The sequence below is a fragment of the Oncorhynchus nerka genome, linkage group LG13, assembly GCF_034236695.1.
Source record: "Oncorhynchus nerka isolate Pitt River linkage group LG13, Oner_Uvic_2.0, whole genome shotgun sequence".
Lineage (NCBI taxonomy): Eukaryota > Metazoa > Chordata > Actinopteri > Salmoniformes > Salmonidae > Oncorhynchus > Oncorhynchus nerka.
Window position 1 is genome coordinate 92,670,210 of NC_088408.1, and position 23,793 is coordinate 92,694,002.

Here is a 23,793-nt window from a genome sequence, read left to right on the forward strand (position 1 = left end):
GGTTGAAGAGGCGCTGCTGCGCCTTCTTCACGACGCTGTCAGTGTGAGTGGACCAATTCAGTTTGTCTGTGATGTGTATGCCGAGGAACTTAAAACTTGCTACCCTCTCCACTACTGTTCCATCGATGTGGATAGGGGGTGTTCCCTCTGCTGTTTCCTGAAGTCCACAATCATCTCCTTAGTTTTGTTGACGTTGAGTGTGAGGTTATTTTCCTGACACCACACTCCGAGGGCCCTCACCTCCTCCCTGTAGGCCGTCTCGTCGTTGTTGGTAATCAAGCCTACCACTGTTGTGTCGTCCGCAAACTTGATGATTGAGTTGGAGCGTGCGTGGCCACGCAGTCGTGGGTGAACAGGGAGTACAGGAGAGGGCTCAGAACGCACCTTGTGGGGCCCCGTGTTGAGGATCAGCGGGGAGGAGATGTTGTTGCCTACCCTCACCACCTGGGGCGGCCCGTCAGGAAGTCCAGTACCCAGTTGCACAGGGCGGGGTCGAGACCCAGGGTCTCGAGCTTGATGACGAGCTTGGAGGGTACTATGGTGTTGAATGCCGAGCTGTAGTCGATGAACAGCATTCTCACATAGGTATTCCTCTTGTCCAGGTGGGTTAGGGCAGTGTGCAGTGTGGTTGAGATTGCATCGTCTGTGGACCTATTTGGGCGGTAAGCAAATTGGAGTGGGTCTAGGGTGTCAGGTAGGGGTGGAGGTGATATGGTCCTTGACTAGTCTCTCAAAGCACTTCATGATGACGGAAGTGAGTGCTACGGGGCGGTAGTCGTTTAGCTCAGTTACCTTAGCTTTCTTGGGAACAGGAACAATGGTGGCCCTCTTGAAGCATGTGGGAACAGCAGACTGGTATAGGGATTGATTGAATATGTCCGTAAACACACCGGCCAGCTGGTCTGCGCATGCTCTGAGGGCGCGGCTGGGGATGCCGTCTGGGCCTGCAGCCTTGCGAGGGTTAACACGTTTAAATGTCTTACTCACCTCGGCTGCAGTGAAGGAGAGACCGCATGTTTTCGTTGCAGGCCGTGTCAGTGGCACTTTATTGTCCTCAAAGCGGGCAAAAAAGTTATTTAGTCTGCCTGGGAGCAAGACATCCTGGTCCGTGACTGTAGTGATCACAATATAATAGCCATGTCTAGGAAAACCAAAGTCCCGAAGGCTGGGCCTAATGAGAGGGATGAGGCAAAAGCTATAGCAAATAATTCTAGCAGCACAACCGACTGGCAAACGTACTGCAAATTAAGAAATCATGTGACTAAACTAAATAAAAAATAAACTACACTATGAAACAAATGACAGCAAAAAACCACTGACACTACACATCCCAGTATATCTGACCAAATTATAAAATACAATAATTATCCTTTCAAATTCCATAAAGTAAGAGGTGTGGAAGAGGTGAAAAAAATGATTGTTGTCTATCAACAATGACAAGCCACCGGGGTCTGACAACTTGGATGGGAAATGACTTAGGTTTATAGCGGACAATATTGGCACTCCTATTTGCCACATATTAAATTGAAGTCTACTAGAAAGTGTGTTCCCTCAGGCCTGGAGGGAAGCTAAAGTCATTCCGCTACCCAAGAATAGTAAAGCCCCCTATACTGGCTCAAATAGCCAACCAATCAGCCTGTTAGCAACCCTTAGAAAAAATAGTGTTTGACCAGATACAATGCTATTTCACAGTAAACAAATTGACAACAGACTAGCAGCTCGCTTATTGGGAAGGACACTCAACAAGCACAGCACTTACACAAATTACTGATGATTGGCAGAGAGAAATTGATAATACAATTATTGTGAGGGCTATCTTGTTAGACTGCAGTGCCGCTTTTGACATTATCAATCATAGTCTGCTGCTAGAAAAATGAATCTGTTATGGCTTTACACCCCCTGCTATAATGTGGATAAAAAGTTACTTGTCTAACAGAACATAGAAGGTGTTCATTAATGGAAGCCTCTCAAACATAATCCAACTAGATTCAGGAATTCCCCAGGGAAGCTGTTTAGGCCCATTGCTTTCTTCAATCTTTACTAATGACATGCTACTGGCTTTGAGTAAGGCCAGTGTGTCTATGTATGCAGTGTAGGGATGTTATATGATGTACTGTTTTATTTTTAGCTCATTCAGTACAAACATAGTTCAATGTTTTATCTTTTGTTTTGTTCTATATGTAATGTGGGTGCTTTGGTGTGTTTGGACTAACAAATACAAATACAAATGCATTCTCAATTGGATTCAGGTCAGGCGATAGACTTGGCCATTGCAGAACAATCCACTTCTTTGCCTTAAAGAAGTTTTGGGTTGCTTTCGCAGTATGCTTCGGGTCATTGTCCATCTGCACTGTGAAGCGCCGTCCAATGAGTTTTGAAGCATTTCAAATCCAATCAAATCAAATTTTATTTGTCACATACACATGGTTAGCAGATGTTAGTGCGAGTGTAGCGAAATGCTTGTGCTTCTAGTTCCGACAATGCAGTAATAACCAACAAGTAATCTAACTAACAATTCCAAAACTACTGTCTTATACACAGTGTAAGGGGATAAATAATACGTACATAAGGATATATGAATGAGTGATGGTACAGGGCAGCATACAGTAGATGGTATCGAGTACAGTATATACATATGAGATGAGTATGTAGACAAAGTAAACAAAGTGGCATAGTTAAAGTGGCTAGTGATACATGTATTACATAAGGATGCAGTCGATGATATAGAGTACAGTATATACGTATGCATATGAGATGAATAATGTAGGGTAAGTAACATTATATAAGGTAGCATTGTTTAAAGTGGCTAGTGATATATTTACATAATTTCCCATCAATTCCCATTGTTAAAGTGGCTGGAGTTGGATCAGCGTCAATGTCAGTGTGTTGGCAGCAGCCACTCAATGTTAGTGGTGGCTGTTTAACAGTCTGATGGCCTTGAGATAGAAGCTGTTTTTCAGTCTCTCGGTCCCAGCTTTGATGCACCTGTACTGACCTCGCCTTCTGGATGATAGCGGGGTGAACAGGCAGTGGCTCGGGTGGTTGATGTCCTTGATGATCTTTATGGCCTTCCTGTAACATCGGGTGGTGTAGGTGTCCTGGAGGGCAGGTAGTTTGCCCCGGTGATGCGTTGTGCAGACCTCACTACCTCTGGAGAGCCTTACGGTTGAGGGCGGAGCAGTTGCCGTACCAGGCGGTGATACAGCCCGCCAGGATGCTCTCGATTGTGCATCTGTAGAAGTTTGTGAGTGCTTTTGGTGACAAGCCGAATTTCTTCAGCCTCCTGAGGTTGAAGAGGCGCTGCTGCGCCTTCTTCACGACGCTGTCTGTGTGAGTGGACCAATTCAGTTTGTCTGTGATGTGTATGCCGAGGAACTTAAAACTTGCTACCCTCTCCACTACTGTTCCATCGATGTGGATAGGGGGGTGTTCCCTCTGCTGTTTCCTGAAGTCCACAATCATCTCCTTAGTTTTGTTGACGTTGAGTGTGAGGTTATTTTCCTGACACCACACTCCGAGGGCCCTCACCTCCTCCCTGTAGGCCGTCTCGTCGTTGTTGGTAATCAAGCCTACCACTGTTGTGTCGTCCGCAAACTTGATGATTGAGTTGGGGGCGTGCGTGGCCACGCAGTCGTGGGTGAACAGGGAGTACAGGAGAGGGCTCAGAACGCACCCTTGTGGGGCCCCCGTGTTGAGGATCAGCGGGGAGGAGATGTTGTTGCCTACCCTCACCACCTGGGGGCGGCCCGTCAGGAAGTCCAGTACCCAGTTGCACAGGGCGGGGTCGAGACCCAGGGTCTCAAGCTTGATGACGAGCTTGGAGGGTACTATGGTGTTGAATGCCGAGCTGTAGTCGATGAACAGCATTCTCACATAGGTATTCCTCTTGTCCAGATAGGTTAGGGCATTGTGCAGTGTGGTTGAGATCGTCTGTGGACCTATTTGGGCGGTAAGCAAATTGGAGTGGGTCTAGGGTGTCAGGTAGGGTGGAGGTGATATGGTCCTTGACTAGTCTCTCAAAGCACTTCATGATGACGGAAGTGAGTGCTACGGGGTGGTAGTCGTTTAGCTCAGTTACCTTAGCTTTCTTGGGAACAGGAACAATGGTGGCCCTCTTGAAGCATGTGGGAACAGCAGACTGGTATAGGGATTGATTGAATATGTCCGTAAACACACCGGGCCAGCTGGTCTGCGCATGCTCTGAGGGCGCGGCTGGGGATGCCGTCTGGGCCTGCAGCCTTGCGAGGGTTAACACGTTTAAATGTCTTACTCACCTCGGCTGCAGTGAAGGAGAGACCGCATGTTTTCGTTGCAGGCCGTGTCAGTGGCACTGTATTGTCCTCAAAGCGGGCAAAAAAAGTTATTTAGTCTGCCTGGGAGCAAGACATCCTGGTCCGTGACTGGGCTGGGTTTCTTCTTGTAGTCCGTGATTGACTGTAGACCCTGCCACATGCCTCTTGTGTCTGAGCCGTTGATTTGAGATTCTACTTTGTCTCTGTACTGACGCTTAGCTTGTTTGATAGCCTTGCGGAGGGAATAGCTGCACTGTTTGTATTCGGTCATGTTACCAGACACCTTGCCCTGATTAAAAGCAGTGGTTCGCGCTTTCAGTTTCACGCGAATGCTGCCATCAATCCACGGTTTCTGGTTAGGGAATGTTTTTATCGTTGCTATGGGAACGACATCTTCAACGCACGTTCTAATGAACTCGCACACCGAATCAGCGTATTCGTCAATATTGTTATCTGACGCAATACGAAACATGTCCCAGTCCACGTGATGGAAGCAGTCTTGGAGTGTGGAGTCAGCTTGATCGGACCAGTGTTGGACAGACCTCAGCGTGGGAGCCTCTTGTTTAAGTTTCTGTCTGTAGGCAGGGATCAACAAAATGGAGTCGTGGTCAGCTTTTCCGAAAGGGGGGCGGGGCAGGGCCTTATATGCGTCGCGGAAGTTAGAGTAACAATGATCCAGGGTTTTACCACCCCTGGTTGCGCAATCGATATGCTGATAAAATTTAGGGAGTCTTGTTTTCAGATTAGCCTTGTTAAAATCCCCAGCTACAATGAATGCAGCCTCCGGATAAATGGTTTCCAGTTTGCAAAGAGTTAAATAAAGTTCGTTCAGAGCCATCGATGTGTCTGCTTGGGGGGGAATATATACGGCTGTGATTATAATCGAAGAGAATTCTCTTGGTAGATAATGCGGTCTACATTTGATTGTGAGGAATTCTAAATCAGGTGAACAGAAGGATTTGAGCTCCTGTATGTTTCCAGAAATCATCCTGCTGCTTGTCAGCAGTCACATCATCAATAAATACAAGGGAACCAGTTCCATTGGCAGCCATACATGCCCACGCCATAACACTACCTCCACCATGCTTCACAGATGAGGTGGTATGTTCTGATGATGAGCAGTACCTTCCCTTCTCCATAACACTACCTCCACCATGCTTCACAGATGAGGTGGTATGCTCTGATGATGAGCAGTACCCTCCCTTCTCCATACTCTTCTATTCCCATCATTCTGGTACAAGTTGATCTTTGTCTCGTCTGCTGATAGGATGTTGTTCCAGAATTGAACAGGCTTTTTTAGATGTTGTTTGGCCAACTCTAATCTGGTCTTCCTGTTGAGGCCTACCAATTTTATTTTCATTTTTTTATTTCACCTTTATTTAATCAGGTAGGCCAGTTGAGAACAAGTTTTCATTTACAACTGCGACCTGGCCAAGATAGAGCAAAGCAGTGCGACAAAAACAACAACACAGAGTTACACATAAACAAACGTACAGTCAATGACACAATAGAAAAAGATATGTACAGTGTGTGCAAATGTAGTAAGATTAGGGAGGTAAGGCAATAAATAGGCCATAGAGGTGAAATAATTACAATTTAGCATTAACACTGGAGTGATAGATGTGTGATGATGATGTGCAAGTAGAGACACTGGGGTGCAAAAGAGTAAAAGAGGTAGTTTGGTGTGCTATTTACAGATGGGCTGTGTACAGGTACAGTGATCGATAAGCTACTCTCACAGGTGATGCTTAAAGTTTGTGAGGCAGATATAAGTCTCCAGCTTCAGTGATTTTTGCAATTCGTTCCAGTCATTGGCATCAGACAACTGGAAGGAAAGGCGGCCAAAGGAGGTGTTGGCTTTGGGGATGACCAGTGAAATAAACAGCCACCACTAACATTGAGTGGCTGCTGCCAACACACTGACTCAACTCCAGCCACTTTAATAATGGGAATTGATGGGAAATGATGTAAAATATATCACTAGCCACTTTAAACAATGCTACCTAATATAATGTTTACATACCCTACATTATTCATCTCATATGTATACGTATATACTGTACTCTATATCATCTACTGCATCCTTATGTAATACATGTATCACTAGCCACTTTAACTATGCCACTTTGTTTACATACTCATCTCATATGTATATACAGTGCCTTGCGAAAGTATTCGGCCCCCTTGAACTTTGCGACCTTTTGCCACATTTCAGGCTTCAAACATAAAGATATAAAACTGTATTTTTTTGTGAAGAATCAACAACAAGTGGGACACAATCATGAAGTGGAACGACATTTATTGGATATTTCAAACTTTTTTAACAAATCAAAAACTGAAAAATTGGGCGTGCAAAATTATTCAGCCCCCTTAAGTTAATACTTTGTAGCGCCACCTTTTGCTGCAATTACAGCTGTAAGTCGCTTGGGGTATGTCTCTATCAGTTTTGCACATTGAGAGACTGACATTTTTTCCCATTCCTCCTTGCAAAACAGCTCGAGCTCAGTGAGGTTGGATGGAGAGCATTTGTGACCAGCAGTTTTCAGTTCTTTCCACAGATTCTCGATTGGATTCAGGTCTGGACTTTGACTTGGCCATTCTAACACCTGGATATGTTTATTTTTGAACCATTCCATTGTAGATTTTGCTTTATGTTTTGGATCATTGTCTTGTTGGAAGACAAATCTCCGTCCCAGTCTCAGGTCTTTTGCAGACTCCATCAGGTTTTCTTCCAGAATGGTCCTGTATTTGGCTCCATCCATCTTCCCATCAATTTTAACCATCTTCCCTGTCCCTGCTGAAGAAAAGCAGGCCCAAACCATGATGCTGCCACCACCATGTTTGACAGTGGGGATGGGGTGTTCAGGGTGATGAGCTGTGTTGCTTTTACGCCAAACATAACGTTTTGCATTGTTGCCAAAAAGTTCAATTTTGGTTTCATCTGACCAGAGCACCTTCTTCCACATGTTTGGTGTGTCTCCCAGGTGGCTTGTGGCAAACTTTAAACAACACTTTTTATGGATATCTTTAAGAAATGGCTTTCTTCTTGCCACTCTTCCATAAAGGCCAGATTTGTGCAATATACGACTGATTGTTGTCCTATGGACAGAGTCTCCCACCTCAGCTGTAGATCTCTGCAGTTCATCCAGAGTGATCATGGGCCTCTTGGCTGCATCTCTGATCAGTCTTCTCCTTGTATGAGCTGAAAGTTTAGAGGGACGGCCAGGTCTTGGTAGATTTGCAGTGGTCTGATACTCCTTCCATTTCAATATTATCGCTTGCACAGTGCTCCTTGGGATGTTTAATACTTGGGAAATCTTTTTGTATCCAAATCCGGCTTTAAACTTCTTCACAACAGTATCTCGGACCTGCCTGGTGTGTTCCTTGTTCTTCATGATGCTCTCTGCGCTTTTAACGGACCTCTGAGACTATCACAGTGCAGGTGCATTTATACGGAGACTTGATTACACACAGGTGGATTGTATTTATCATCATTAGTCATTTAGGTCAACATTGGATCATTCAGAGATCCTCACTGAACTTCTGGAGAGAGTTTGCTGCACTGAAAGTAAAGGGGCTGAATAATTTTGCACGCCCAATTTTTCAGTTTTCGATTTGTTAAAAAAGTTTGAAATATATAATAAATGTCGTTCCACTTCATGATTGTGTCCCACTTGTTGTTGATTCTTCACAAAAAAATACAATTTTATATCTTTATGTTTGAAGCCTGAAATGTGGCAAAAGGTCGCAAAGTTCAAGGGGGCCGAATACTTTCGCAAGGCACTGTACCTGCTGGAGCGCGTGCTACGGGTGGGTGTTGCTATGGTAACCAGTGAGCTGAGATAAGGTGGGCATTACCTAGTAAACACTTATAGATGACCTGGAGCCAGTGGGTTTGGTGACGAATATGTAGTGAGGGCCAGCCAACGAGAGCATACAGGTCGCAGTGGTGGGTAGTATATGGGGCTTTGGTGACAAAACGGATGGCGCTGTGATAGACTGCATCCAATTTATTGAGTAGAGTATTTTGTAAATGACATCGCTGAAGTCAAGGTTCAGTAGGATAGTCAGTTTTACTAGGGTATGTTTGGCAGCATGAGTGAAGGAGGCTTTGTTGCGAAATAGGAAGCCGATTGTAGATTTAATTTTGGATTGGAGATGCTTATTGTGAGTCTGGAAGGAGAGTTTACAGTCTAACCAAACACCTATGTATTTGCAGTTGTCCACATATTCAGAACCGTCCAAAGTAGTGATGCTAGTCAGGTGGGTGGGTGCAGGCAGCGATCAATTGAAGAGCATGTATTTAGTTTGACTTGCATTTAAAAGCAGTTGGAGGCCACGGAAGGAGTGTTGTATGACATTGAAACTCGTTTGGAGGTTAGTTAGCACAGTGTCCAAAGAAGGGCCAGATGTGTATAGAATGGTGTCGTCTGCGTAGAGGTGGATCAGAGAATCACCAGCAGCAAGAGCGACATCATTGATATATCCAGAGATGGTCGGCCTGAGAATTGAACCCTGTGGTACCCCCATAGAGACTGCCAGAGGTCCGGACAACAGGCCCTCCGATTTGACACACTGAACTCTATCTGAGAAGTAGTTGGTGAACCATGCGAGGCAATCATTTCAGAAACCAATGGTTTATGGTTTACGTCTGGTGAAGTCTTCTCTTGAATGTTGACTTTGACACAGATATGACGACCTCCTGGAGAGAGTTCTTGATTTGGCCAACTGTTGTTAAGGGGTTTTTCTTCAACAGGGAAATCATTTTTCTGTCATCCACCACAATTGTTTTCCATTGACTTTCAGGCCTTTTGGTGTTCCTGAGCTCACCAGTGCGTTCTTTCATTTTATGAATGTTTAAAATAAGGCCTCCCGGGTGGCGCAGTGGTTAAGGGCGCCGTACTGCAGTGCCAGCTGTGCCATCAGAGACTCTGGGTTCGCGCCCAGGCTCTGTCGTAACCGGCCGCGACCGGGAGGTCCGTGGGGCGACGCACAATTGGCCTAGCGTCGGCCGGGTTAGGGAGGGTTTGGCCGGTAGGGATGTCCTTGTCTCATCGCGCACCAGTGACTCCTGTGGCGGGCCGGGCGCAGTGCGCACTAACCAAGGTTGCGCGGTGTTTCCTCCGACACATTGGTGCGGCTGGCTTCCGGGTTGGATGCGCGCTGTGATAAGAAGCAGTTGGTTGGGTTGTGTATCGGAGGACACATGACTTTCAACCTTTGTCTCTCCCGATCCCGTACGGGAGTTGTAGTGATGAGACAAGACAGTAGCTACTAAAACAATTGGATACCACGAAATTGGGGAGAAAAAGGGGTAAAATTCAACAACAACAAAAAAAATAAAAAATAATAATGTTTAAAATAGTTGATTTGGACACACCTCATGTTTTTGCTATCTCTCTGATGGGTTTGTTTTGATTGTTCAGTCTAATGATGGCTTGCTTCACTGGCAGTGACAGCTCTTCGGCCTTCATATTGAGGGTTAAAACAGCAACAGAATCCAAATGCAAATGTCACACTTGAAATCAACTCTAGACCTTTTATCTGATTACTTGTAAATGAACTAATGAGGGAATAACACACATGACCATGGAACAGCTGAGCAGTCAATTGTCAAATGACTTTTGGTCCCTTAAAAAGATGGGACCACATAAAAAGAGCTGTATTTCCTACACCGTTCACCCGATTTGGATGTACAGTTGAAGTCAGAAGTTTACATACACCTTAGCCAAATACATTTAAACTCAGTTTTTCCACAATTCCTGACATTTCATTCTAGTAAAAAATTCCCTGTCTTGGGTCAGTTAGGATCACCACTTTATTGTAAGAATGTGAAATGTTAGAATAATAGTAGAGAGAATTATTTATTTCAGCTTTGATTTATTTCATTACATTCCCATTGGGTCAGAAATGTACATACACTCAATTAGTATTTGGTAGCATTGCCTTTAAAATGTTCAACTTGGGTCAAACGTTTCTTGTAGCCTTCCACAAGCTTCCCACAATAAGTTGGGTGAATTTTGGCCCATTCCTCCTGACAGAGCTGGTGTAACTGAGTCAGGTTTGTAGGCATCCTTGCTCGCACACACTTTAACTATGCCACTTTGTTTACATACTCATCTCATATGTATATACTGTACTCGATACCATCTACTGTATCTTGCCTATGCTGCTCTGTACCATCACTCATTCATATATCCTTATGTACATATTCTTTATCCCCTTACACTGTGTATAAGACAGTAGTTTTGGAATTGTTAGTTAGATTACTTGTTGGTTATTACTGCATTGTCGGAACTAGAAGCACAAGCATTTCGCTACACTCGCATTAACATCTGCTAACCATGTGTATGTGACAAATAAAATTTGATTTGATTTGTTCAGTTCTGCCCACAAATGTTCTATAGGACTGAGGTCAGGTCTTTGTGATGGCCAGTCCAATACCTTGACTTTGTTGTCCTTAAGCCATTTTGCCACAACTTTGGAAGTATGCTTGGGGTCATTGTTCATTTGGAAGACCCATTTGCGACCAAGCTTTAACTTCCTGACTGATGTCTTGAGATGTTGCTTCAATATATACACGTAATTTTCCTCCTCATGATGCCATCTATTTTGTGAAGTGCACCAGTCCCTCCTGCAGCAAAGCACCCCCACAACATGATGCTGCCACCCCCGTGCTTCACGGTTGGGATGGTGTTCTTTGGCTTGCAAGCCGCCCCCTTTTTCCTCCAAACATAACAATGGTCATTATGGCCAAACAGTTATATTTTTATTTAATCAGACCATAGGACATTTCTCCAAAAAGTACAAGCTTTGCCCCAATGTGCAGTCGCAAACCGTAGTCTGGCTTTTTTTTATGGTGGTTTTGTTGCAGTGTCCTTCGTTGCTGAGCAGCTTAAGGTTATGTCGATATAGGACTCGTTTTACTGTGGATATAGATACTTTTGTACCCGTTTCCTCCAGCATCTTCACAGGGTCCTTTGCTGTTGTTCTGGGATTGATTTGCACTTTTTGCACCAAAGCATGTTCATCTGTCAAGCGAAAAGGCATGGAGTTTGAAGGTAGGCCTTGAAATACATCCACAGGTACACCTCCAATTGACTCAAATTATGTCAATTAGCCTATCAGAAGCTTCTAAAGCCATGACATAATTTTCTTGAATTTTCCAAGCTGTTTAAAGGCACTTAGTGTATGTAAACCTCTGACCCACTGGAATTGTGATACAGTGAATTATAAGTGAAATAATCAGTTTGTGAACAATTGTTGGACAAGTTACTTGTGTCACGCACAAAGTAGATGTCCTAACCGACTTGCCAAAACTATCGTTTGTTAACAAGACATGTGGAGTGGTTGAAAAGCGAGTTTTAATGACTCCAACCTAAGTGGATGTAAACTTCCCACTTCAACTGTATATAATATTCTGCCCCTATGGACACATTTATTTTAGGTCATACAAAGAACAGCTTTGCATTCTTTAATGAAATGCAGCACACAGACATATTGTTTCACATTCTTTAATAAAAGTCTCTCCCTCCCACCCCCTTGGAAACATATGTTCACATTGCCAAAGGAAGGGAAATCAATATCAAAAGTTAAAAACAAATTTACACTGAAATTTCCAAAATAATTAAAGCATTTCAAATGTAATTATGTCTATATACAGTGTTTCTCTCTCTCCCATGATTCCTTTTACAAAGTAATTCAACTTGTATTTAGAATTAAATTCTGAGACAAACTCTATGTACTGAATCTTGATGTTGAGTGTGCAGGTGTCTGTAAGCAGGGTAGTACCTTCCACAACCGGTTTTGCTCGACTAAAATACACGTAAGCATAGATATAATAGTGGCCTGTAATAATCAAAGATGCTTATCATCCTATTTAAAAGGGATAATTCACTAAGACAAGTATTCTTCTGACCCCGGAAGGCGACAAGCCGGTTATCTATTGTTAGAGGAAATTATAGTTTAGATGATCAATTATGTATTCATTAATGATTAGAACCATTTATGCTAATACTATTATGTTATGATTTGAAAAGTATGGGTTTTTAGTTGAACTGTTACTGAAAATGTAAGCAGAAATGAATTGTGTCTGTGTCTCCTGGGAAAGTTTAAGAAGGAGGGATAAGATAGTTTTTCAAACAGATAAGAATGTTTTGGTTGGATTCCATTAGTGGAGAGAAGTATATCCTTTAGACAGGTTGGAATGTAGTTTATGAGGGGAGTGAAACTATCTCCAGGACCGAATACTACGCCATTGTAAGGCTGGGAGAGGGTGTGAAACTGATGACGTCATTTTATGTCTTCTTTCTTTAAAATGTAATGTTCTTTGTATTTTGGGTCAGTACTCTCTCGTAATAAACGCTGTTACCTTTGGCTTTTAAGACTGGTCTCATTCTACTTCATGCATAATTAATGAACTTATAATTCATTAATGAATTAGAAATGAGTGCTAATTGATTTTGGCAATTAAAGAATAAAAGGAATTTAGAATTCCTCTATCAATTTGGTCCTTCGAATGCCGGATCTAAATAACTCTCACTGTGCCTTGGGATAATACGCTGGAAATCGTGCACGGACAAGTTTTTTGACTCGTTTTACTAAAGACCTGACCTCTGAATTGAGGTAAAAATTTAAACAGGCCTGCGTATTATCACAGAGGACAGAGAGAGTGACTAGATTCAAACGAACAGTGCTTTTCCCAGCCGGCAGCCAGGTAAAGTAGCCTTTATTCTTGATTTTGGGGGGATTTGAGTTCTTTCAATAGTGGGAACTTTGCTATCCCCACAGGGGTGTATGATCATCATACAATGGGTTTTGTAGAACCGATATACACGGAAGCAGGTTCGAAAATAACCTGTGGTAATGTGCACTACCGAAAATAAACTAAAACTTAGTCATGAGTGGCACACCAGCCCGAGATTAAGAAGGGATATTAAATAGGTACTGGGAGATAGGACGGGATCTTGTACAAATACTGGGCGTAGAGAGATGGCAAGCGCAAGATAACTGGATTGGTCATGTGAATAGTGGCAGTATTGATCACCGTCCCGATTCAACTAATACTACGGAAAATATCCAAATGAGGAGGAGAGGGAAACTTAAATCTAAAGAAATGAGATAAAAGCCATTCTTTAGACATGACAGTTCCAGGCGAGAGGGAAATCTAACAATTAGCGGCGTGAGATAACAATTATTAGAGTTCTTTACTGACACAACCAGAAAGTAAGATTTTAACTAGGGCCTTACAAACCCTGGGCTTATAGTTGTTAGGTTAGACCTAAAAGTCTGATTCAAAAGTCAAAACTATTGGTAAGATTTCCATAAAAGAGCTAAACTTAATCATGAGAGATTAAGACAGAAAAGGAAGGATTGTTTAGCCGAATAAGGAGGAGAGTGTAACTTAAATCTAATGCGAGAGGGAAATCTAACAATTAGCGGCGTGAGATAACGATTATTAGAGTTCTTTACTGACACAACCGGAAAATAAGATTTTAACTTGGGCCTTACAAACCCTGGGCTTATAGTTGTTAGGTTAGACCTAAAAGTCTGATTCAAAAGTCAAAGCTATTGGTAAGATTTCCATAAAAGAGCTAGACTTAAATCATGAGAAACGCACCCGACCGAGATGGAAAATACACACTGATTATTTTTAAAGGGACACACACATAGGCTAGCAGAATAGTAACTAGAAGTAACTAAGTAACGGTAAATTACAAATTTATAGAACTGCACGCACATAGAATTTAAAATTATATAGAAAGGCTTCAAAGAAAGCTCCGGAACTAACGGGAGACGAGCGATACATGGAACAGAGAGACAGGAGAAACATCGATTTCGGTCTAAGATGGAGAAAAAAATACGATTTTGATGGCCGCCTAAATGTAGAAAAGCTGGAATCGCTTATAAAACAAATACATAAGGAATGTGGTAATAATGTGAAAAAGCAGGATAAACAAGGGTTATACACAGCCGGAGTTTGGCTTTCGGAAGCAAAAAAGAGAATGGGACGCGCCGAAAAAGAGATTAAATTTAACAAGGTTCGAGAGACACTACCCACTGTTCCCGCAGATAGAGAAGTTAACCAATTGGGTGGGCGTGAGGGTAACAAACTATATCTTCCTCGATTATACCAACAATGCGGAGATAATCCAGTCGACGAATTTGTGTTTATAAGAATACGGCTGCTGGAGCAACCCAAGTCGAGAAAAATGAACAAGGTGAGTCAAAAGAAAAATACAAGATGTTTTAATTGTAACAAAATTGGACATTTCGCCCGGGAGTGTAGCACCCCACGAAAAAATCGTCAACATTTTGTAATTTAACTGTGGGGAAGTCAGAGGCGACAATCGAGTAAAGAAAGGGAACTGAGGGAAAACTTTGGGCGTTTAAATTTGGGTTATTTTCTGTTGTCTAGATGTCGGAGTAACAACTTCAGATAACTGTAAAAATGGGTATATTTGCAGAGAGTCTCGGTCAAATTCAGAGCGCTGGTAGTATAGTGGCTTTTAGATCGTAATTGACCTATTTGCATGTTTTGCCTGAAAAATACGGTCGCCAGTGTTTGCAAAAGATATAACTGAACGGATATTATGTGTTCCAGATAGAATTGATAAAAGAAGTCATTAAAAATAACGGCGAAACAATTTCGATGTAAAACGCTATTTCGCCCAAAATGATCTGGTGGAATAATGTATTGAGATAGGAGTCGTAATTAAATAGATGTATCATAGAAGAGAGAGAGTTACCTAAAGTTAAATGGGGGTAACTCAATCTGAATAGGGAATATATATTATACAAAGGCGGGCAGATTTGTGTCTATAGCCAAGCAATGGAATTGCTAGACACTCAATGGGGCTATATAGTGCAACGCTTTGGACTATAAATTAGGTAAGAATAGTTTAATCGTAAGAAGTTGTGATTGTTTTTCTGATTATTGATTTTTGGTTAAGGTAACACCAGTGAATTTGAACAAAAAGTAACGTATTCTAAAAATGATCTGATTTCCGTTCTCGTTGCGGGGAACAAATGAAAAGTCTTATCTTAAAGGGACAGTGCACGGTAATCACAGTGGTTTGAGTGTATGACAGTGGGAAAATATTGTGGGACGACAATTCGAAGAGAGAAAAATAAGTTACATGATACATCAAGAGATTTAAAACGAACGACGTGAAGGGATCATAAGAATTATTGGGTGTCATTGTAGGAGTAAATGTTTGGGTTAAGGTGATTTCCCTGTTCCCAGAGACAAGGCATTTTTAAGGCGAGCACTCACTAATGCTGGTCTGAGTTGTAATTAGACAAGTGAATAACGTATTGGGAATAGAGTTGTAATTAAAATACTAAGTCAAAGACGAGACAGGTATTTAGAGCAAAATGGATTCTAAATGATAACAAAGAGACAATTATGGTTTATGCCCATCGAAAAGCTTTTATAAAATTGGCGAATTTAGAGATGTTGGTTGGGGTGGTAAATTATAATTCAGGATTAGAACAGATGTGATAAATTAGGTTTGGTTAATCGAACAAGAATTATTTACAATCCATTTGAAGTCGCTACGAATTGGCAGGTTGAGCGCTTGATGATGACGTCACTAGCGCGACACTTTTGTCACCAGAGACTGGGAATAACGGAGCAAACTGTATGGCTGTTAGTGTGTGTATCAAGGCTTCGAGTAACCTTTCAGAAGTTGAGATAAAAGTGTTTTGTTTATTTGTTTATTGGTTATAGTCAATTTTTGGGTTTGATTTAACTTAATTGAACAGTGTGTTCTGGCGGGTTTAGGTAGAACTCTTTGTTCCGGAACGGATGAAAGCTACCCATAAGTAAGTAAATTAAAGGAGCCATGAGGGAATGAAAATGCATATTTATTAAATATCGGGGATTAAATTACGGATTCCTTACACTGTGAAATGTACGACATTGCGGCAGAGAGAAAAAGTAATGCATTGGATAATAATGTTATCGGGTGAATTGTATCTAAAGGTAGCATGGTCATTTGAGTAAACATATCCGTAGACGATGTTTAAAACTTATGATTATTGATTTGAGTCAAAGGGGAATTATCATTAGGTTTTAGTTATAGTTCACTTATTGAGTTTCTGATTCGAGGTAGCATTAGTGAATGATAGTTAGGGATGTGGTGGCTCACTTTTAGAGGCCTCCTGGGATTATAATTTTGGGGGAGAGTGCAGCTTTAAACGACCAAATTGAAAAAGGTCTTCAAATTATATATATATAAAACAACTGTTAGAACGATTTGTTTTAGTGCAAGGAGATTTTAAAGAGGCACGCTCACATATGGAACCTTATGAGATGTTTTTTTATGGGTTTGAATCATACAGGTGACTATTTCTATTGTAAGGATAAAGGGATCTTTATGTCTAATATGGTATGGCCTTTTGACCTTATCATGACTGGCTTCTGAGGTCTGATCAGCCTCAGGGGAGAGTCATTTGTATAATGAATGGGGTCATATTGAGTTACTAGTTTTAAGGTAAATTCATTAGAAATGAAGCAGTTTTGGTTGAGGGTTTAGAATTACTGTTTGAACCGCAAATGAGAAAGTGGTTCAGGATTCTGTCTTATAACATTAGCTGTGAAGTTTTTTTTTTTTTGGATGGGCTATTAGGGAGTTGGTATTGTAACAGAGAGAAAGTCATATTCATCATTGAGAATAAATAGGGGAAGATAACATATTTTGAGCCAACAGGGCAGGGAAGGAATTGAGGTATTTTTATTTGATTTTAACACCCGTGTACAGGAGTGTCAAAAGACGGGGGACATTACCTGTGTAATGGGGGAGGGTGTCCGTATGGGGATTACATGATAACCAACTTGGGACAGTTCTGGGACTGGAGAAGAGGATATCTTTATGGCATGGGGGATCCCACAAAGGTGGATAGGTTTTCCATGATATGGGGAAACCTGGGAGGACTGTTGAACTTTGTAAAGGTGATGAAATCCTACTAACCATCAAAACTATTAAGCTCTCTGATGCAGGCACTTACACCTTCGGACTACAAAGGACGAGGACAGACATGATGGGTGTGTTTTCTATTAAGGTACTGCCAAAACCAGAGGTCTCAGACGAACCGGACACACTCCTCTACCACCACTGTGTTAAAAATACCATTCAGGTAATTAATGTTAGACTATTCAGCTATTGATCAATTAGACACGGAGACTGGTTTTGATGGTAGGGACAATTTGTGGCTGTCTTATACAGAATAGACTTGCTTAGAATATGCTTCTTGCTAGTCAGGGGGGAGTCTGCAAGATGTTCGGTGAACAATAAGTCGCTCTGGATAAGAGCGTCTGCTAAATGACTTAAATGTAAATGTAAATGTAAACAATGTTGTACGTATATCCCTAATAACACCAGTCCAGATGGTAGTATATCTAAGGGCCTTAAATGGGCTTGATGCACTATCTGCTGAGATGAGGACCATGGCGGGGGTAGAGGAGTCTGACTGTCCACCTGGTTGGGAGACCGGTTTGGTAAGTATACTGGTATGGTGGTTACTGGATTTCTGATCCTAATTCTTGTATTATTTGTTATTGATGTGATGTGCTGCTTGCATCATACCGTGTTTTAAGAAGTCTGTTACAGATGTGGTGAAGGCTTCAGGCATGATGCCTTTGCTTGATGCTCCAGTTGGAGAGGCTGAGGTGAAGCATGCTTTGAGGGGAGGATAAGACTGACTGAGGATGACCCATGTATGTTTGTTCTCCCTGTCGTGAAGGGTGGCATGGTGCCCACCTGGTGCTGGATAGGAATAGCTGAGAGGACCAGATGGGTAATAAGAATGCTGTGTTCTGCTTTACTCTGTTTTACAGGACCAAAGTTTTAATCCACACTTTGCAACACATTAAATCCATGTTATTGTCAGATAGAATACTGAGGGTCCCCAAGGAGAGGGCTTGTTAGTGTAGGAAGGATTTTTAATATGGTTAGCATTTATTAGATTATAAGTTTTTAAATAGTATTATATTTAACAGGAATATAGGACATCTATGAGGAGTTAGGATTATTGTTAGGATTAAGATAGATTGATTAAGGAATTTGGAGAAAAGCCGCTCATAGATATGTTTTTTTTTTCTAAAAGAGGGTCCATGGGTTTGGATGGAGCCAAATAGTAAGGGACATGTAGTTCAAATTTGGAAAACATGAGAAACATACAGAGGAGCCCTCCCCCGCACTGCAGAGACCTTGAAGGTTGGAGAACAGAGAAGCTTTAGAAGGGGGGCCAGGACGAGCAAAGATAACATAGTGGGTAGATAAGTTACTGAGTGGAGACAAAAGTGAGAATTGGACATGTGGAAAATGAAAGGGACACTCCTAAATGGAATTTCAGACATAAGGATAATTCACTAAATCTTATCTAAGTCATTGTATAAGAATAAGGCAAGGTTGTTACCTGGGCAGAGCCAGGTAACAAAAGGGGGATGGGTAAATAGTGTTCTAGAATAGGATGTGACCTACGGGATAATTAACTAATATTTTTTTTTTTTAATTGTTAATTGGTTTGACGAATAAGAAACTGTTTTATTAACCAAACCTGTATGGTCAAAAGTTTTATGCCCAGCAGGAGAACTACAGAGGGAGGTGGCACACGAGATTCAACCAGGAGACTGGATCTGGATCCAATCACTAAAGAAAAAAAACTGGAAGCAGCCTCGGTGGGAGGGACCATTCCAAGTACTACTGGTGACTGCCTTCGCTGTGAGATTAGCCGAAAGAGCTACCTGGGTACATATCACACATTGTAAGAGGGTAAGTCACACTAGCACTGTCGGACGATCACAGGAGTAGGAGAGGAACCGTGACCCATATGGAATGGGGGTCAAACTCCTTCTGAAGATTCCCTATACCCGACCTTTCCCCAGCTGTGAGCGTTCATAGAAGTGAGGTGATGGCTTGTGTTCTCGGGGAGAGGGTGGGGCTTCACGTGCGCACTGACCGTCCTGAGCTGTTTTATTGCGGGGGCCATATTCCTGATTCACCATGATCCCCCGGAAAGTGCCAAAGAGGATAATTTGACTCATGTGCTAGATGAGGGAAATGGGATGTTACCTAAGATTCTCAGAAGGTCACTGAAACAAAATAGTAAGGAAGTGAGGGTGGAATTGGGCAAGGATCTCTCAGTAGAATTTTGTGTAGATCAATTGGGGTCATTCACCCCTTGGCAGTCTAGAACCATGGGACTCTATGGGAAGTATTTGTGTAAATCACCATATTGATCGTGGACAGGTCATAGCTCACACTGAAAGGGATGGCTACGTAAACCCATACACTCAATTTGGGACCAGGTGGAGTATAGTAAGGGTTGGCGTTTTGGACTGTGTTCCTGAACAGAGGAAGTATTGTATAAAGGTACGAATAGTTCAGACCAAAGACCTCAAAGAAGTTATAGAAGTGGAGACTGGGTTTGGGGAGTCCAACTTATGGTTGGAATGGATTCAATATACGGCCAGATCAGTGGCTAAAGAAGAATGTTATGCCTGTGCGAACGCTAAACCCCAGTTAACAACTATCCCTTTTCCACTGAACGGAATTAATTCCCTAAGGGAATGGCATGTATGGTAAAGCTGTTCATGAAAGCAGGAATGCCAAATAATGACAGTTGTATTGATTTGCACTATTTATATCCCCAGGAACCAAGTTGGTACAGAGAATATGACCACTGACGAGACCATGTCTGAATTGACAGGCTGGTTGAACTCTGGGGACTTCAATAAAATAAAATGGGCCAGTGTCGACATCTGGTGGTTGTGCGGGGGAATGAGTTTGTGCGGTATTGCCGACTGATTGGACTGGACTATGTGCTTTAGTACATTTAGGAATGCCTTTACACTCATACAACACCAAGACATGAAGTTAGCCAAAACGAGAGAGAAGAGATGCTCCATCTAGGTCTTTTGGCGAAAGAGTATATATTGATAACATTGGGGTTCCACGAGGTGTGCCGGATGAGTTCAAGGCAAGAAATCAGATACTGGCAGGATTAGAGTGGTCTACTCTTAATAAGAATGTAGACTGGATTAATTATAGTTACCAGAAGGGTTATTAAAGGGTTTGTAGAACAGACTGAAGCAATCAGCTGGAAGACCTGACAGAATAGAATTGCATTAGATAAAAGGAGGAAGTGGGCGTGGTAATCAGGACCGTGTCTTACATCCCAGGTAGCACAGCTCCGGACGAATCAGTGCCCGAAGCCTCAGCTGGTTTGACCACCCTGGCTCACGGGTTGGCAGAAACTCTGGGGTGGATAATTCTCTGAACTAAATTGGGTAGACAGTATTTATGGAAAAATGTGGTGTTTTGGGCTGTATCTACCTGTATGACTGTTTTAATTTTATGCGGCTGTTGTCTAATTCCCTGTGTGCGAGGCCTTGTTTCCAGGACTCTGGAAAGATCAATGACACTACAGATGGTGCGTTATGGGCCGATTCCAGGTTCTGACCCATGGAGGACTGAAGGCATGTCTACAGAGGAAGTGGACGAATCCGGATCTGTCATTTGTGGGGAATTTATGTTTGATGAGGCTAGTGTTGAGATGAAGGGGAATTAGATTGTAATTGGTTTCCATGATTAAACTGTTTTTTTAATGAAGGTCGTGACGAAAATCCGGAAGGAAGGGTTATGATTCTGATGTAGGTTTAAAAACAGTTGGAGTTAAGGTTAGAATTGATTAATGAAATGTGACGAGTTGGATAAACATTTATAATTGATTTGTTGATTATTTGTCTATTTATATGATAATCTGATAAACCTCTATAAAAAGGTTAGTTAAGTTCGTTTATACTTTCATTTTTTATGATTAAATAAAACTAGATGTAGAATTGAATGTATAATATTTGATCAAAGGGAGGATTGTTAGAGGAAAATATAGTTTAGATGATCAATTATGTATACATTAATGATTAGAACCATTTATGCTAATACTATTATGTTATGATTTGAAAAGTATGGGTTTTTAGTTGAACTGTTACTGAAAATGTAAGCAGAAATGAAATGTGTCTGTGTCTCCTGGGAAAGTTTAAGAAGGAGGGATAAGATAGTTTTTCAAACAGATAAGAATGTTTTGGTTGGATTCCATTAGTGGAGAGAAGTATATCCTTTAGACAGGTTGGAATGTAGTTTATGATCTCCAGGACCGAATACTACGCCATTGTAAGGCTGGGAGAGGGTGTGAAACTGATGACGTCATTTTATGTCTTCTTTCTTTAAAATGTAATGTTCTTTGTATTTTGGGTCAGTACTCTCTCGTAATAAACGCTGTTACCTTTGGCTTTTAAGACTGGTCTCATTCTACTTCATGCATAATTAATGAACTTATAATTCATTAATGAATTAGAAATGAGTGCTAATTGATTTTGGCAATTAAAGAATAAAAGGAATTTAGAATTCCTCTATCATCTATGCAGACAACTGTCAAGATGTCTAATGTACTGATTCACTTTGATGTCAGCCGAAATTTAACCATCTTTTCCAGTGGGCCGACGGTGACCTTGTTGTTGACGATACAGAGGTACTTTTGAGGTTCCGCCACAGATTTCAGGATGCCCCACTCCCCCATCTTCTCATGCCACTGGAACAGGCAATTCTCGTCTGAACAGGCTGTCTTCACGTCTGGTTTCATCTCTAGCTGTGGATATAGAGAGAGCATAAGTACAAACACCTCAACAAACTCAGTGGCCTTGTGGTAAGAGTGTCTGCCGCTCTAGTGTGGGGGTTCGATCCCTGTCAAGCCCAACCAAAGACTGTCACTCAGGAGATGGATTGGGTGTTAACTTAACATACAGGGCCCGTCTCATGCTAGAAACAGGATCCTGGCCTTCTGGCTCAGACAAGGCTGATACACTTGTCCACCAGCCAACTCTTATCCTGGGGACCGATCATTCAAGTGGCATACGACAAGCACACAGGAGTGAGATAATACAAAACAGCAGTTTTTCATTTGCTTGCCACGTGGCCTTTCTTTCCTTTTAGTGATTTGGTTCATCGTTTAGTTTTAGTGATTTGGATGATCATTTAGTTTTAGCTCCAGTAGGACTTGTCAAGCGCTACATCTGCCACGTTCCTGCTGTGTCAAAATAGTCACACCCATTAAACTATCGTTAGCCTCAATTATAGATGGACTCCCCAGTAAGGGGAAATAGGCTACTGGCCGCCATTATTGTTTTTCTCCTGTAGCATGGTCCCAAAATAATTATAGATGGACTCCCCAGTAAGGGGAAATAGGCTACTGGCCGGCATTATTGTTTTTCTCCTGTAGCATGGTCCCAAAACAATTATAGATGGACTCCCCAGTAAGGGGAAATAGGCTACTGGCCGGCATTATTGTTTTTCTCCTGTAGCATGGTCCCAAAACAATTATAGATGGACTCCCCAGTAAGGGGAAACAGGCTACTGGCCGCCATTATTGTTTTTCTCCTGTAGCATGGTCCCAAAACAATTATAGATGGACTCCCCAGTAAGGGGAAACAGGCTACTGGCCGCCATTATTGTTTTTCTCCTGTAGCATGGTCCCAAAACAATTATAGATGGACTCCCCAGTAAGGGGAAATAGGCTACTGGCCGCCATTATTGTTTTTCTCCTGTAGCATGGTCCCAAAACAATTATAGATGGACTCCCCAGTAAGGGGAAATAGGCTACTGGCCGGCATTATTGTTTTTCTCCTGTAGCATGGTCCCAAAACAATTATAGATGGACTCCCCAGTAAGGGGAAACAGGCTACTGGCCGCCATTATTGTTTTTCTCCCGCAGCATGGTCAAAAAAAATTGCTGTACATATTGTGCTTCTTCTGCTGCACGTGCAACAATGTCTGAGAGGTACTTAAATCCAAGACATGGTACTAGTGCGTCTGAAATGTAGATTAGATATGCTGGTGCTACCAAAGGCTTCTATGTGCTGCTGGTGCCAGGGCCGGGCCAGAATGAATCAGTTGGACTGGCATTAGATTTACATAGGTGGACCCATTGTTAACAGGTGTTATAATAAAGACCGTAGGTTTATAGTTTGGGGAAGTTCACAATTTATGCTGCCAATCTGTTTGCCACTTATGATTCTTTTTACATGGATGTTTTTAATGGAACAGTTTCATTTCAATAACATTTTCTTTGCTCAAAATTAATTGTCAGGTGGTTCATAATAAAAATATGAATGAAAAAATGATAAAAATCTAAAACTTAAAATTCAACTAATGCTAGAACAACACCCTTTGACATCTGGACACATTGATACACCGTGATCCATTGGCATCTAGTGAAATTAGTGCATGGAACTCAGCCTATAGGCCAATGCAACAGTATACCTACAACTTCCATGATCAACTAAGTAAAATACATAGGCCTAAAGACAAAATAAATAAAACATGTAGAAAATATACTGATAAATTCAGGTTCTTTAAAACTCAACTCTGCCTGTCTGCCTCCCTTTCTAATCTGCCTTGATTTGAGCTATGGCTAGTGAAGTGCATCAACATGTCAACTC

At 41.9% G+C, this 23,793-nt stretch overlaps 1 protein-coding gene across 2 annotated transcripts in view; it reads right to left on the reverse strand.

The window, feature by feature from the left end:
• Positions 1-11,790: 11,790 nt before the first annotated feature.
• ckap2l (cytoskeleton associated protein 2-like) overlaps positions 11,791-23,793 on the reverse strand; it is a 90,512-nt gene continuing 78,509 nt past the window's right edge. For both annotated transcript variants that reach the window (XM_065026845.1, XM_065026844.1), the window contains one exon: positions 11,791-21,944. The gene's annotated coding sequence lies outside the window, so the exon portion shown is untranslated. The remainder of the gene's footprint in view (positions 21,945-23,793) is intronic.